At 44.7% G+C, this 17,103-nt stretch overlaps 1 non-coding gene across 1 annotated transcript; it reads left to right on the forward strand.

The window, feature by feature from the left end:
• The first annotated feature begins 872 nt into the window (after window positions 1-872).
• Window positions 873-945, forward strand: trnav-uac (transfer RNA valine (anticodon UAC)). The gene has a single exon. It is a non-coding gene; the product is annotated as a tRNA-Val (tRNA).
• The last annotated feature ends 16,158 nt before the right edge of the window (window positions 946-17,103 follow it).

Genomic DNA, 17,103 nt, shown 5'->3' on the forward strand with positions numbered 1-17,103 from the left:
ACACACACACACAGATCTCACCATCTCCTCCCTTGCTTATTAAATGTATTAAATAGGTAGTTTGAGCCTCTTGGTGATCCAGTTGGACCCCATACTGAGAGAGAAACATGCTGCTCAGCCTTCTGTGCACCCTCCTCAACACACACACACACACACACACACAAACAACCACGCACACACATACTTGCACACTCACCATCCCCTTCCCGCCCTCAGGGCCCCCATATGGACCTGATGGATGCGCCTTTTCAAAGCTGCTTGCACAGACACGAGTAGAGAGCCGCACATGGCAACAGTACAGAGTGCATATGACACTAATGCACAGATCAGAGGCAGGTCTGGTGACAGGCATCTCACATTTACATCACCGACATCACCACATTTAGACCGAGATTATTCAAAAATCATCTCCTCCGCCACGAAGGTTGTGTTTTCACTGCGCCCGTCTGTTTTTGTCACATTTTCATTGATTTCTCAGGGAATACGATCAGATCTGGATGAAAGAAATCAGGCATGTTTAAGTAGCTGGTCCTGTGACTACACGTGCTCTACTGAGTGTCATTATATTCCTTTTAAGACTTTAATCATGTGGTTTTGTAATATAGTGGTCATCATGTCTGCTTTACACACTCCTGGTTCAATCCCCAGTGAAACCAAATTTAGCTTTATGTGATGTGGAGCCAGAAAGGGGATTTCTTAATAAGCTGAAGACAAACTGACCTTCATCTTATCAGCAACATCTCCTCAGTAATACTATCAGTGTGTCACAGAGCAGCTGCAGATTGGAGGTAATATCGTTCTTCAGTTCTTAATATGCCAGATAAACTGTGGACACTTGTTGGAGGTTCATCAGCCAGAAAGTGTATCACACAGGTTCCATAGTGTAGTGGTCATCACGTCTGCTTTACACGCAGAAGGTCCTGGGTTCAATCCCCAGTGGAACCAGAACTCATCTATGACCATGTGGCTGATACCAGCTGTGAGCTGACTGCTCAGAGCTGTCACATTCAGAGAGGCTGCTGTGCAGCTCGTCAGGAGCACCTCGGGTTCAGTATCTTGCTCAAGGATATTTGACATGCAACCACAGAATCAAACCAGCGACTGGTTTGACCCGGTCTACCTCCAGAGCCAATCCAAGATCAAAATGTGTTTTTGGTACGTGCAAGCCAACAAATCTTATAATATAATCCAATATCATAAATCACTCACAGGCGCATTCTGAGTTTAAATACGCGACTTTCCCTGAAGATGTTTCTTTTGTGCTGAAGTAAAGGTTCTGAATATTTCCTCCACCGCTGATCAACAAATACCCAGTACTCAGAACCAGTGACGCATTTTGTCGGCACAGTGAATACCAGATTTAAACTTGAAATTGAAATGTTTAAATGAACTGGCTCCTCCTTCTGCAGGTACATGAAGAGATGACAGAGCTGCAGCAGATCCAGCCGAGCAGCTTTCAGCGGCAGTTGTCAAGTTTTATGCTGCAAAACGTCTTTTGCTCAATCAGCTTTTTCTGAGAAAGGTGCAAAGTCCTGGAGCTCTCTCCCTGATCACGTGATTTCGTGCAAAATTCACCACTTTCACACGAGCTAAATCCTGATTTAATTCAGCCACAAACCAGCACACTGTGAGCTCGATCGTACCCTGCTGTCCACAATTTTAAACTGTTCATGGGCGTTCTGCTGTAAACACTGTGATACTTGCATCAGATGACTGCTTCAGTTTGTGTGTAAACCCTAAATAAATCTGAAAGCCTGTCACATGATGATGCTGCAGCAGTGAGAAGTGCTCTGCAGGATGTGCACCGACATGTATCTCTGGTCATTTTTAGGTATCTGTAGGGTAAAACCCCCGGACCAGCGTCACAGAGCTGCGTTCACCCACCGCTGTCTCAGGAAGTTCATATGAAAACAAAGCTGCTTTCTCACGTCCTGATAATGACATGTTGGAGGTTCAACAGTAGGAGTTCATACAATACTGACAAGATCTCTCTGTGTGTGTGTGTGTGTGTGTGTGTGTGTGTGTGTGTGTGTGTGTGTGTGTGTGTGTGTGTGTGTGCGTGCAAAGGCCTCGGGGGTAAACACAGCTCTGTGACAGCGCAGTGTGTGTGTGTGTGTGTGTTATCTCTGCACTAACTGCTGTTCTGTTCTGCAGACAGACGAGATGCTGAAGGACTGAAGATACTCCAACTGTGAACGTGTCTGTGTGATTCAATCTCGCTTTGTTTCCCTGCAACTTTCCTCCAAATGTGCAACAAACACGTCAACCTGTCACAGCCTGAGAAAGGGTTTGTCTTTCTCACACAGCGTGTGCAGAGCCGTGGTTTGTGTTTTTATTGTAGTTACGGCGGCAGTTTCACCTCCTGAGGAACAGTTTTCTGGCGGTTTGTTCCACCGTAGTCGCTAAAAGCACCCTCAGCGGGTCTGTGTCTTATTTTAGGTGCAGTAAGTCTTTAAATACTGTGTGCGGATGTCAAAATGTGATTGTGTTGTACTGGGAACAAAATTAATGGAGTCTTTGTGGTGAGCGTGCAGTCGCAGTAAAGAACAACAGACTGATTTACCAGCTGTGAGCAGAAGCTACAAACATCAGAACATCATTCAGTGGATAAAAACTGGACTCGTTGTCAGACTAACTGTGAGTGTCGCAGCTCTCATTAATCCTCACTGTCACAGGTCATATCAACAACGTATTCAGCTGAATCTTCACCTGCTTGCAAAAAGTCACGTCCTCATCAGAGGCCACGCTGTTCCTGAAGTCTTATCGTTCACATCAAGATGTTATCTGACATCACAACAACAAGGTGAAAGTGTCACATGCCGGCTGTTTGTTCGATTTGTCCCAGAGACCTGAAGATCAGAATCACACAGAACAAAAGACTCATCTTCAGTGACCTGACCTCAACCCGGGCCCTGAAGTCTGCACAGTTAGCAGAACAAAATGTGGGCAGTTAATGTTCCTACAAACTCCAGACTGTTCAGATCACGTACACGTCCGTACCACTGCTCGAGACCGCGTTTGTGTGAACACGCTAAAGTGTGACACCACTGACATTTTGTGAGGAACACACCAGGCTACCATCCGAACCAAGTGGGTTTCTATCTCTAAACCCAACCAGACCTGTGTTCAACATATTCGTAGTTTGCAGAAAACGTACACTGCCGACAAATATTCTGGTGATCGGGTTGTTAAAGCTCAGTTGATCGATATGTCCTGTCAGCTGTCTGCTGCTTCATGAAGCCGCGAGCCTCGTTCTAGAGTTGGTTCTCCAGCTGCACTGCTAGCTAGCCTCCGCTAACATATGCACACTCTGTGTCTCAGCTGTTTGCTGTCACTCAATGAGGAAGTCTGCTTGCATTACACACGAGCTCGCTAACGAGGTAACTGATGTGCTACTATTTTAATTTATCACAGTCTTTCTTATTCTGGTAGAAGTGGGCCTCGGGGTGTTTTTACAGTACAGGTGGAAGCTCACACAGCTTTACTGTCCTGTTTGACTTGCAGCATGGATTTACTGAGGCAGTTAACACTTCGGCCGTGCTAAAGCCTCTATGTCTGTTTTCCATGGACAGATATAAGAATATCAGCCAAGTTCAGGAGAGAGACTGAGGTCCAAATCTCTTATTTTATTATAAAGGCTCTGGTTGGTTGTTGTGTTTTGTCTGACACCATAAAGAGAGAGAGAGAGAGCGAGAGAGAGAGCGAGAGAGAGAGAGAGAGAGAGAGAGAGAGAGCGCGAGAGAGAGAGACAGAGAGAGAGAGAGAGAGAGAGAGAGCGAGCAGGAGGCAGATGAGAACGTGGACAGATAGTGAAGTCAGTATGTTCAGTTGTTATTGTGTCATGTCAGTGGACTTCATATCCTCTCCTGCAATATTGTGACGCTATTTCAAGTTGATTCTTTGTTTCTTTGTCTGTTTGTGCCAGTGAACAATTGCTCAGTGTGTGTGTGTGTGTGTGTGTGTGTGTGTCTGTGTGTGTGTGTGTGTGTGTCTGTGTGTGTGTGTGTGTGTATTACATCAGAGAGTCATTATGTAACACTGACATCTGCTGGGAGCAGAGTGGGTGTTGGTGATGGGCTTCAGCTTCTCTGGTGCTGCCGTGTGTGTATTTATCTGTTTGTTTGTTTGTTTGTTTGTTTACTTCAGTTAATAACTTGTACACTCAGTCTTTACAGTCCACCCACCACTTGTGTTTACAAGTTATGAGATGAATAAGTTGGAAACAGATGATTTCTATCGCTGGTCCTGCTGCTGTCACAAAGACGACCTCATCACCTGTTTCCTCAGAGTCGCAGCTCCACAGGACAGAACTTGAGATTATTCACTCATATAATGAAACCAGCAGAACCGGTGTCAGACTGCCAGTCGGACCGGATCACCACGCTTCATCTTCCTGAGAGATTCGGTGCCCGCAGGCAGAGAGAGTGAAGTTTAGGGAACCTGGTTTATTCTCCAGCAGCTCCAACATCATCTGCCACACAAACCGTTCACATGTAACATCCGGTCCATTATTGACTCTAATGAATTAATATTGATAAGAGGAGCTTCAGCAGGTTTGGTTACATCCTACCAGCTCAAACCGATGGAGCGTCTGCAGCTGCACTTTTTATCTTTCAGCGTTCAAACTCTTCAGGCTTCAAACATCAACATCCCTCTGTGTCATAAACACTGGAAATGAATTTAACACGTATTGAATGGAGCCTCTCTGGCATCCATCTTGTCAATTTTCAGGGGGGCCGTCAGGCTGAGTTTAAGAGCTCTAAACTGGTCGACGATAAGTTAATCCTTTTATCCGTATCCTTGCCGTGGGGCGACCAAAATAAACGCTGAAATGGGAGTTGGGAGGAATCTGGTGAGAGAAGAAAGTCTAAAAGCTGCGACTGTGAGAGGAAGCAGGAGGGGATACAGCGCAGAGAGGGAACAAATAAAGATGTGAACCGTGCTTTTATTTGACTGGGAGGTGGGAAATGAGTAAATGTGACTAATAGATTTAATACTGGCAGCTTCTCCCCGACGTCCTCGTGTCTCGCACCTGTACAGTGTTGTGTGGATTAAAGGGCATTGCAGCAGCAGCAGTGAGGCTGAGGGTTACACTGACACCAGAAAGACCTCCGTCTAAAAATGAACACTGAATAAAGGCTCACTACAGGGAATGAGTTGTGTCACAGCCATGTGTTTCTGTCACTTCTCCTCAGACAAGCCACACCCCTAAAAAATTAAATACTCTGGATTTAAATGCTGAAAAACAACTAAACCTTCGTCATATGTATATTTTGTCTTCCCAAGTTTAATCACGGTAACGGTGAGTTTCATCTGGTCGCCTGTCGCTTTGGCTTCAGGAGAGAGTCAGAGAGGAAGGAAGTCAGAAAACGAGACGAAACATAACGTGAAGAAAACTTTAAAACACCTCGACTGAGTCACAGAGAGACTTTCATCAGCGGTGGTGGATGTTTCGTGGTGTGTTCAACACCAGCGAGTTCAACCACACGATCATTGTGTTGCACAGTGTGTCTTTATTTACCCTGACTGCATGTACAGAAACACACAGTCCTGACATGAAGCTGTGTGTGTGTGTGTGTGTGTGTGTGTGTGTGTGTGTGTGTGTGTGTGTGTGTGTGTGTGTGTGTGTGTGTGTGTGTGTGTGTGTGTGTGTGAGTGAGTGAGCAGGTGTGACAGCCGTTCAGTCATCCTGTCGGTACAGTCGACTCTCACCTGAGCTGCAGCAGAGAGGCTGAATAAATCACCGCAGCGTCTCCAGACATCCAGGAGCTAAAAACAGGACGACACAGGCAGAGAGCGGCCGGCTCGCTCGTCCCCGAGGAGCATCGAGAAACATCTGAAATATCTCTGCTGCCCTGCAAAGGCCGCAGGCTGCAAACCAACGCTCCTACTGCAGCCGACAAATGACTCAGAACAAGATCTCTACACAGCAAAATGAGTTATCTGTTCCTGTTTCTTAAGATTTAGCTTCCATCATGATCACAATCTTTTTTATAACATTTTAATCTACATTTGATACGAGTGACAGAGGAAATACAACACATCCTCTCACCTGAACGACTGAATCAACAAATATCACCGCTCCCAAAGCAACGCGTACCAACGAGAAGCGATGAGACAAAAATGGTGTAACTCCAGTTACAAACGTACCTGTTACATAGACAGGTGCTGCGTTACATACAGAACTTAAGCTACGTTATAAACGTGACATGAAAACATCGTTGGGGTCGACGGTGTGTGCAGCGATCACATGCATGCACCGATGCAAAAGCTTACCAGCAGAATATTTTATTGTAACGAGACGATCGATGTTATTCACCTCACCTGTCAGCAATCTATAATGTAATATAATATAATATAACTCGTTAATGTTGATGCTAATAACTCACAAAGTGTGTCCCAGTTTAATTAACGCTGCATGCTGGGAGCCACACAGATTGGTGCCGTTGCCCTGACAACAGTATTGTTAGCTGATGACCAATTGGTGTGATGGTGTGTGTCATTAATATCTCCCCCGGCTCGGGACCCTCGGACCCCGAGCAGAGCAGCAGCCGGAGCTCCAACACATCTTTATCTTCCTCGACCGTGTCGCAGCTCGCAGCTCGCAGCTCGCCAGGCCAGGTGAGAATCCATCATGGCTATTATTACCTGAGGCTCCACACTGCATCCATCACACACACACACACACACACACACACACACACACACACACACACACCAACAGTGGACTAATTTTACACTAGTATGGATTTCTGTTTCTGGTCATTTTGGAAAACAAAGTGAATCAGAAACGAAGCACTGAAACCAACACTCACACAATCATGACAACATAGACTCCAGTCATCTGGTTCAGAAACAGAAACTAATTATCCTTAAAGAAATAACATGTATGGAGAAACATTGAGAAGGTTTTGGACCTGTGATCTCTGCTGTTTCCTCCACCTCCTCCTCCTCCTCCTCCGCCCTCACATCACACTTTTCCCTCTCATTTTAAAATCAGTGGACTTTCCGCGGCTCGCTGCCCGACTGTCACAAACACTCTTTGTTAAAGCAGCGGCAAATTGCTTTAATAAGACTTTTCCAAAGATAACATGCTCTGTGTGTTTCAGCTCCGCCTGTGAGATCATCGTTTCCTGCTGTGAGACTGGAAACAGTTTGAACTGCTCAGTCTGTCGGTGACACTGACCTCAGAGCAGCGTGTCGACCTGCAGGAGTTACACGTGTATGTGGCACAGTGAGGTAACACTGCTGTAAACATGAGCGAGTGAGGCTGTAGTTTAAACACCGGGACACATTGTACTGACTGGTCCAGACGGCTCGGCTGACAGCAGGAATTCATGTCGTCTTGTTTCCTTTTCAGGTTGTTCTGCAGCAGTCCTGCTATCTGACCTCTATTTTATCTGAATGACAGAATCTCTCCAGACCGATCGGAGGAGGTTCAGATCACCTGTGTGCAGACCGACTCCTGATTAATGATGCAGAGCAGCTCGGGTCGTTCCCCTCACAGCCAATCAGAGTGTGACGACGACCTCTCATGAAGGCTGAGGACAGGTGGAGACTGACACACCTGGGTCGCTCTGATTGCTTCTTGACAGAAACTCTTCTCAGTTCAGACCGTGTTCATGTTTCTCTGCTGTCTTGTTCTTTCTGACGGAGGAAAGTGTTGAGCTTTCTGCAGCTGAGTCGAGTGATGTTGAAGGAAGTCACAGTTTAACTTGGTCACCTGCGTCAGGAAGAGACGCTTCAGAGTTTATTCTGTTGTTCATCTTCACTAAACCCTTTTACCCAAAAGAGGAGAGTCAGTGCTCAAAACTCTTCTGTTTGCCTCAGTGTTTAATTAAGATTTATCTTTTAAATCCTAATTAAATGTCTTTTTTATATTGAAGCCTTTGTATCTTATATAAAACACTCTGACCTGCCTTGTTAAAAGGTAAAATAAACTCAAGCCAGATGAAAGCGTGCTGTGAATGTTATCAGGCCTTCAGCTTGTTTTGTTCTGTGAAACAATGAAGGATTAAATCATTTGTTCTGGTCTCTACTGAGCCACAGATGTGAAGCTGCCCACATCTGTACAGTACGTCCTGACGGTGTTTGCTGAGCACTTAACAAACCGCTCGAAGGGTTCATGTTACATCAACGTTTCATCAGCTTCATATCACAGACCAGCACTACAAAGCTCCGTCAGGAGCCTGAACGCAGCGCCTGCTTCGTCTGCCTCTGCAGCAGCGAACTGTCAGAGACAAATCAAAGGCCAACACATTTCTGTTCAACACCAGCCAGAATAAAATGAAAAATAAGAGAAGAGCCCAGCAACAACAAAAAATATATAAAATGTATAAACCCCAGTCAGATGAATCAAACGGAGCTAAATCCCATCAGAGGAATCAGAATCTGTCCGCGTTGGAGCCGAGAAAGAAACAGTGGGAGTAGCGAGGAAACACGTTTTGTGCCTCATTCAGCCGTTAATATGTTTCAATTAAACTGCTGCTCAAACTTTAAAACACATCTGTAATTTCTGATAAATAAAACATGAACCAGTGGCATCACTGCGTCTTCCTACCTGAGATGAGGAACCAAAACACTAACATGTAACAGCCTGAAGCAACCGGAGAGTCCGATGATGGAAGTGCAGCTTCTTCTTTTCTATTCACATCTTATTCTGCCAGTTCATCTCTTAATTATTACTTCTTGCACCTTGAACATAAGAACAGCTATATTAGGATGCTGTTTGTTAACTTCAGCTCAGTGTACTGACAAATATCTAGTGGTGTGACTTTATCAGGAGGAAATCAACAATCTTGCAGAGTGGTGCACAGAGAACGATCTGCTGCTCAACGTCAGCAAAACCAAGGAACTGATTGTTGATTTTAGAAAGAGGAGGCAGAGACACGGACCACGGTCTACATGAGAGCAGCTGAGGTGGAGCAGGTGAACAGTTTTATGTTCCTGACAAAGAAAAGAAAAGGATACAGAAGTATCTGCTGCTGGACCACCAGACTACACAGCAGCTTCACTCCCCAGACGGAGACTCCTGAACTCATCCTCCACACTTCACCATGACAAGTTTATTCTTCTGACTTATTATTGATTTGTCTGTGCTGTCTTTGTTTTTTTCTTCGTGCAGCTCAGAGAATTACAACCAAGAATTGTGTCCTGCATGATGACAAATCTTGAATTTCAATATCAGTAATAAAAGTGTCACCTAGGTGTGGTGGAGGAGGCAGAGGTGAAGAAACGTCTCCTCCTCCATCTGCTCGCAGCAGACTGAGGAGGTGAAAGGTGACGCCCCGCCCACCTCCCCGTCAGGAGGTGAGAGCAAGGATGATGAATCAAATGCACACTATCACACCACGTGTACACTTACACACGATGATTGTCACTGTCTTTATCAAGCCTTTATATTTCAGACTATTTTTGAACTCCTGCAGGTACAGCAGCTTCGCGTCTAAACTTCTGAAGGCGTTGCAGACGTGGATCCAGAACAGAAATCACACAGTCATGAAAATGTTGATGTGAGAACGAGTTCCTCCAGTTAATAATCGGATAAATGGTGATATAACTGCAGGTTGTTACGCAACGCGCTCTTCAAATTCAGGGTGAAATACGAGACCAATGTGTTCAAACACCACCTGTGTGTGTGTGTGTGTGTGTGTGTGTGTGTGTGTGTGTGTGTGTGTGTGTGTGTGTGTGTGTGTGTGTGTGTGTGTTTCAATAACGGAGAGGAAAATATGGTTGTTCCTGTCGAAAGTTTTCCAGTTAGGAACAAGAAAGTATGCAGAGAGTTTTCTGAAGAAAGAGGAAGCCTCCGTCAGTCTGCACCCGACACGAGAAAGATGAAGTGATCAGGCTGAAACGATCGATGCATTCACAGGCCGTCGGAAACAAGAGCGACTGAAACTGAGGCGAGCGCGCTGCACGACACAGAAAACACAAAGTCGAAAAAAACAAGCTGTCAGCGGTCAAATCCTGCGTGTAATATTTCTCCTGAGGCAGAACACACACACACACACACACAGTCCAGTGTTATCTCTCAGCCACATGTGTGTGTGGGAGGCTGGCGTTTCCAAACCCATTTAAATTCCAATATCAGGCGCTGGAGCTTATCGTTCTCACCGCAGCCTGACGAGTTTTTCTATACGTTTGTTTATTAATGGAAACTGTAATTAGACAAAGTTGTTTGGTCACATGTCAGAAAAACTTAAAGCGTGTCATCTCGCTGTACATACAGTAGGAGGAGGAGGAGGAGGAGGTATATATGGATATTTACATTTTTTAAATATTCTATAAATAAAAGTTGTGTCCTTCCTCGTTAATATTCCCTCCGTCACCTCTCCGTCACCTCCTCTCCGTCACCTCTCCCTCGTGCACAAATTAAAGTCAGATTGGCTGCTCGCCTCCTGCTCGGAGGAGTAAATTAACTTTGGGAAATTGAATTTTTTTCAGTCTGAAATATTTCTGTTCCATCAGCTGATGATTCATGGACAGTGTGCAGGTGGAGGTGGGAGGGAGCTGGAGGTGTGTTAGCTTTAGCTTCATCCTTCCTCAGGAAACTTCCTCACTTCTTGTTCCCTAAATAAGAAGCATCCTCCTTCCCTCCGTTCATATAGGAAGCATCCTACTGCAGACTTCTTCTTCTTCTTCTTCTTGTGTCCAAACTAAGACACTTCACTGTTCCTTGCTCTCTAATTAAAAAGCTTCCTGCTCCCTCAGCAGGATGAGCTGCCTCTTTCCTTGCTTCCTGACGTCGATCCTTCCTTGTACTTGGAAAACTTTCCTTCCCTTCTCCTAATAATCTTTTTTTCCATATTAGTACACTTTCTTAATCCTCGCTCATAAATTAGGAATCTTCTTCACTTCTTTTAATTTCTCAGTAACAGGGATATTTATTCCTTCATTTATCTTGACTCAACTTCTTTCTTTCCTAATTTACATGGAGATTTCAATCTTTCCTGGTTTTTAATCACAGAACTTCCTACTTCCTTCCTCTCTAAACAGAAAGCTTCCTTCTACACTTCTCTTTCATCCTTGTATCTGAATGCGATATCTTCCTCTTCTCTGGCTCCATAAAGGGAAGTTTCCCTTCATGTCTGGTAACTTTAGGATTCTTGACGATGCTTTTTTTTTGCTTATTGTTTCCCTTCCTCCAAGTTTTCCTTCGTTCTCTAAGTTCTCTCTTCCTTTGCTTCCTAATTAGACATTTTTTCCGCTCTTCTCTTTCCCCCTCTAAATAAGCCAGATGTTATAGATATTATAGATGTGTTGGTAACAGTGTTTATGTTGGCTGATATGTAACAAGCCTCGTCGACTGTGAGCTTGAAGAAAAATCAGAAATCATCCAAATTTGTCTCTTTTTTCTTCCAAAAAAACTAAATGATGCCTTTAAGACCTCTTTTAGGGGACAAAAACTCATTAAGTTTATTAGACACTTAACACAGAAGATCGTGTCTGTAAAGTTTTGTCACCTGAGGACAAAAGTTCCCTTCTGACCTTTAAAAGAGGCTCGTAGGTTGTTTTCTCTTTGTGCTATCAATCATCCTGTAAGTCTGCATGTCGGGTTTTTCTCCCTAAATATGTCGACTGGGAAACAGATATGAATCAATATTGTGAGAAGCTGCTGAGCTCCTGAGGGCGAAACAGAGAGATGAAGAAAAAAAAAGTGAAGCATCGCTTTCTCTTCAACTTTGGTTAACTTTGCTCAAAGTTACAGAAGACAAATACGCCATCAGAGGCGGATCCATCCCGACACGTTTCACAGAGAAAAGACACGACGACCTCCTTCACAAAAATATTATACAAAGAGTGTGTGTGTGTGTGTGTGTGTGTGTGTGTGTGTGTGTGTGTGTGTGTGTGTGTGTGTGTGTGTGTGTGTCAGGTCAGTCTAAGAATACCAGCTCACACCGACCTGCTGGTATAAAAGATGAGAGAAAGCTCCTCATCGATCACCAGCTGCCCAGATATCGTCCCACTTTCAGAGAGGAAGATGGCCGCCGACACCGCTGCGCCCTCCTTCGTGGCGATCCTGAAAGGCGAGCGTGTGATCAAGGTGAGCGCCGCTGCACCTGAGCAAAGTCACCACCGAGGACTCGACGGACACTCGAGGACTCTGAAACTTTAAGATTTAAACAGGACCAATAAATTCCTGTTGAAACTGGATGTCGTGGACTTCAGACACAAAGCGAATGATTTAAAAGTCTAGACCAACGGGATTCTTGTCTTTTTCTCATGGACAAAAGTATGTGGACACCTGAACATTACACCTATATGAGATCACGGCCGGCTTACAGGCCTACAAGGTGCAGGTCTGGAAAGCCATCAGACACTTTTCTTCTTCCTGATTCTGGGACACAATATGTGTCCATGCATGAGGACAGCACTGTGTCTCATCTCTCTCACCCTGCTTCCATCTCCTCTCTCTCTCAGTAGGAGATGGTGATTGGTCAAATCCCATGCCTGTCAGGATCCTGATTGGCTGCGACACGCCACAGTCAGATCAAAGGCCTTTGTGCTGTTTTGGCCTGGAGCTCAGCGAGCAGGCAGGAGGCCTCACTGTGTGTCAGCATGTGTGATGTTCACCACATCGTCCTCTCAGCAGGACTAGTGGGAACAAGTCAAACTGCTCCACAGCGGCTACACACATTTATATGTGTCCGTTTCCATATTTCAGCTTGATCCGGACGACTTCCTGCTGCTCTGTGAGGAACGTGGACGTCTCAACCCTCGAAAACCAAACTCCCCCTGAAAGAGCAGCTGTGGTTACAGGATTCATGGTTGAACTAATAGTATCCACAGAAGCTTCGTCCTGTCTTCTGCTGTTCATCAGTCTGACCCGTTTGTTCCTGTATAAAGTTAATAAGGCTCAACAATAAGCCTGTGACACCCACCACCCACTGACTGCAGCGGTGAACTTCACAACTCGTCAAAAACCTTTCGAATATTTCAACCTACTTTAACCAACATCTTTAAAAATCCATCAAAACACTTTTAGATCCCTTCAAAACTCTCAAACCTTCAAATGTTTTAAAGAGTCTTTTACATCCATCAAAAACATTTTAAACTTCCCCAAAACTCTTGAAACCTTCTTTAAAAAACCTCATAATACCTTCAAGACATTTGAGAAGCCTTGAAGAGTTTCTCCTCTCCCACCAGAACTCCCCCGAACCACATCACATCCTTTCAGAACCTGCCGAAACCTTCCCTACCTTTACAAACTATATAACTCATAAATCATTTTTAAATCTTTTGAAACCGACCAAACTGAGAACCATCAGATGCCAATAAAACATATGAACTCCTCGGTCCTCTTCCGTCCTTTGTATCAGTTTATTTAGTCACACAACTCGATGACAATACAAAACACACGAGTCTGAAACAAATCTGCAACATGTGGAAATTGTAAAAGTGGAATTTTAGACCGGAAACATTCTTCAGAGATCAACGGCACATCGCAGTCCACAAACCTTTTCCACAGAAGGTGGGCGTGTTTGAACTTTACATTTCTTTCTCTTTTATTTTCTTTATTTCAGCTCAACTTTCTATTTAATATCGTGTCGACACTGTGCTTTGTTTTTTTGATTTAGGCACATAATCCACTTGGCTAGTGTTCGGAAAACATCATGGTTGGGTCACTTGCTTGACGTTGCGAACCGAGGAGACGTCATCGTGAGCAGAGGAGACGTCAGAGGAGACGTCGTGAGCAGAGGAGACGTCAGAGGAGACGTCAGAGGAGACGTCGTGAGCAGAGGAGACGTCGTCAGCAGTTGAGACGTCGTGAGCAGATGAAACGTCACGAGCAGAGGAGACGTCATCAGCGGAGGAGACGTCGTCAGCAGAGGAGACGTCGTGAGCACGCTGACGCCTTCTAACTGCAGCTGCAGACTGACACCAGATCCGATCGGCTGACAGGAAACTCCCACTTTGATCTCAGCTGAGCGCTTCAGTTTTGCATTTCAAAGCGCTGCTGGCTGTCAGCGTCTCACTCTCTGCAGTCCACTGTGAGAGGAGACGATGCTGAGGAGGTTTACAGTTTGTCTGTTAGCTTCAGCAGATTTACAACACGTCACCGTCCTGTGGAAACCACGAATCTGCAGAACTTAAACTCTTCATGAGCTCAGAAACAGAAACAGCCTGATGATCTGACTTAGTTCAAGATTCTCAACCGAGATGATTCACTTCAGGCCAGATTTGTGTGCTCAGTTTTCACTGAGTTTGTGGATCCAGTCTGTTTCTTCAACACTTGTCTTGAGGCTCATCATGTAGTCAGCTGTTCACTGGACCTCCAGACACACAGTTAAAAGCACAATATGTAATTTCTGCCTCAGATTCTGCTCTGATCCGACGGGAGGAGAGCTCAGAGTTACGTTTTAACATGTGTAACTCCTGTTTATCAGCCTGACTGCAGCAGTGATCCGTAGGTGACCTCCAGGTTCTGTACTGTTGACTGCTGACTGGAGCTGGAGGGGAAATGTGCTTTACTTCATGACCGTAACGTTACAGAGAGGAGACAGAGAACCAGAACCAGAACCAGAGTCTCTGCTGAGTGCTGACTTCACTCAGAGGCTGACTTACATGTACAGTAAAGTAATCTGGCTACGTGAATAAACACACATGGTCCCAGAGTTAAACTCGCACATGTAACAGTTGTGTAGTTACAGTGTCCTTAAATGTCTCCAACAATGTTCAAACCAAAGGTCGTGTTCAGTCATTTTAATGCAGAATGTTTACATCTTAAACCAAAGTGACTTCTCACCACTAAAGAACAGGAAAGTCAAAACTAAACGTGCAAAAACAGATGATACACAATCAGTTTGTGAAGCACCTAAAGTGTGTGTGTGTGTGTGTGTGTGTGTGTGTGTGTGTGTGTGTGTGTGTGTGTGTGTGTGTGTGTGTGTGTGTGTGAGACTGTTAACAGGCAGAAACACAGACATTACAACAGTGTGTCACCTTGAACACGCTGCTGCTTTACTTTTTTCCTGCAGATGATCAACTGAAGGACATGCTGGTCTGCTTCTGTACCACACACACGCACACACACACACACGCACACATGCACACACACACACACGCACACACATTTTTTCATCTCAGATAGAAAAACAAACATCTTTGCATCATGTGTGGTTCCCTGGTGGATTCACACAGAGAAAAATAATCAGAGGCAGAACAGCGTCTTTCATTTTTCTTTTGGCTTCAGAGTCTTCAGGGACACACACACACACACACACACACACACACTCTCTCTCTCTCTCTGCTGTAGCTGCTGGTCGGTGTCATAACTTCATCTCAGCGCTGCAAACGCTCCATTAAAAGCCCGCTGACCTCCATTATCAAAGACTCATCTGTGTCAGGACACCTCAAACATCTCATGGTGCCTTCAGTGACAGTCTTGTTTTCTGTGTTCACAACAGTCCGTTTGGACCGATGATGTTTTTCAAACAGAATTTCCTGCAGGCTCAGAGTTTACGAGTTGTGATGTATGTTCATGTCCATGCAAGATTTCCTTTTGTTCTATTTTGTGCAAAAGAAAAGCTCATCGGCTCATAAAAGTTGTTTTTTATTAAACCAAATATCTTCTGTGTTTGAATCTTTAGGTACTTCACAGTTTGATTGGAGTCCAGTTTCCAGAATAAAATGTTGGCAGTTAATGTTTCTGGCTGCTCAGCCAGTGACTGTTCGAGACTGTGTTTAGACATTTGTCAGCGTGAAGCCACTGGAGGTTTTTAACGAGACATCGCAACATTTTCTAGCCGTGTTTTTGCCGACAAAACATGTATTTAAAGTGAAAACATGATCTTTTCCGAAACCTAACCAAGTGATTTAGTGCCTAAATCTAACCCGACCATAAACACAGCTGTCATTATATTATATTAGAAACTGAAATTGAAGAAATGTTAAGTTTAAACTTCCAGTACAGACGCCCGTGATGCGATGCATTACAATTCTTGATTTAATGACATGATCTATTTTTTTGCAAGTCTCCAGCTGCTTCAGCTGTTCAGCAGAACGCTGCAACTCTGTTTTACTGTGAAGCTCCAGAAATGTTCTGTGAACTACGAGACTTCACCTGACTTTATATCATCAGGAGGAGATGATGGCTGAGCCTGACTTTATATCATCAGGAGGAGATGATGGCTGAGCCTGACTTTATATCATCAGGAGGAGATGATGACTGAGCCTGACTTTATATCATCAGGAGGAGATGATGACTGAGCCTGACTTTATATCATCAGGAGGAGATGATGACTGAGCCTGACTTTATATCATCAGGAGGAGATGATGACTGAGCCTGACTTTATATCATCAGGAGGAGATGATGGCTGAGCCTGACTTTATATCATCAGGAGGAGATGATGACTGAGCCTGACTTTATATCATCAGGAGGAGATGATGGCAGAGTTTAGATTTTCGGAGTAACATTTCTTTACAGTTGTTGCATATTTTGGTTTCTTGTCCCACGTCTGTCTGGTTGGGGCGATTATGGGCCTGATGTCTGATTCATGCAGTATGAGTGGAAGTTGTTGGAGAGACTGAGAATGTAACTGAAGAGGCTGGATGGTTAAAGGGTCGTGAACGTGACGGTTCCTAATGACGAGTAAATGCAATTTGAACTTGAGATTGTCCTGACCTGTGGTGTGCGTGGAGCTGCTGATGCTGCGAACGCTAAAAAGAGAAAACTGAGAAACTCCTGACATCAAGGAGAAACAGCAGGAGGTCACACCAGAAGCGAGAACAGGTTCTTCTTTAGTTTATTACACATCTCCATTCAGAGCAGCCTCAGTGCTTCTGTCAGCACTGTTAACTCACCGTTTCACTGCAGTGATCTGACAGAACAATGCCGCCGTCTTCAGCACTAATTCCACACAAGAATTTTCCTATTCTGCATTTTCTGCCGTCGCTCGACGTCACGCCGAATCTGCACCGAACCAACGAGATAAACACTTCTGACTGATGAAGACAATTACTCTCTCCACACTCTGTGCAAGAACAAAGAGGAGGCAAGAATAGCTTTGTATGCAAATCAACCCCCGCACCCACTCCACCTCCACCGACGCCGGAATAAACGCGCTGACATCAAAGGCAGCGGCTGGCATGACTCCAGCGAACAGA

The sequence above is a fragment of the Pagrus major genome, chromosome 4, assembly GCF_040436345.1.
Source record: "Pagrus major chromosome 4, Pma_NU_1.0".
In the NCBI taxonomy this organism is placed as follows: Eukaryota; Metazoa; Chordata; class Actinopteri; order Spariformes; family Sparidae; genus Pagrus; species Pagrus major.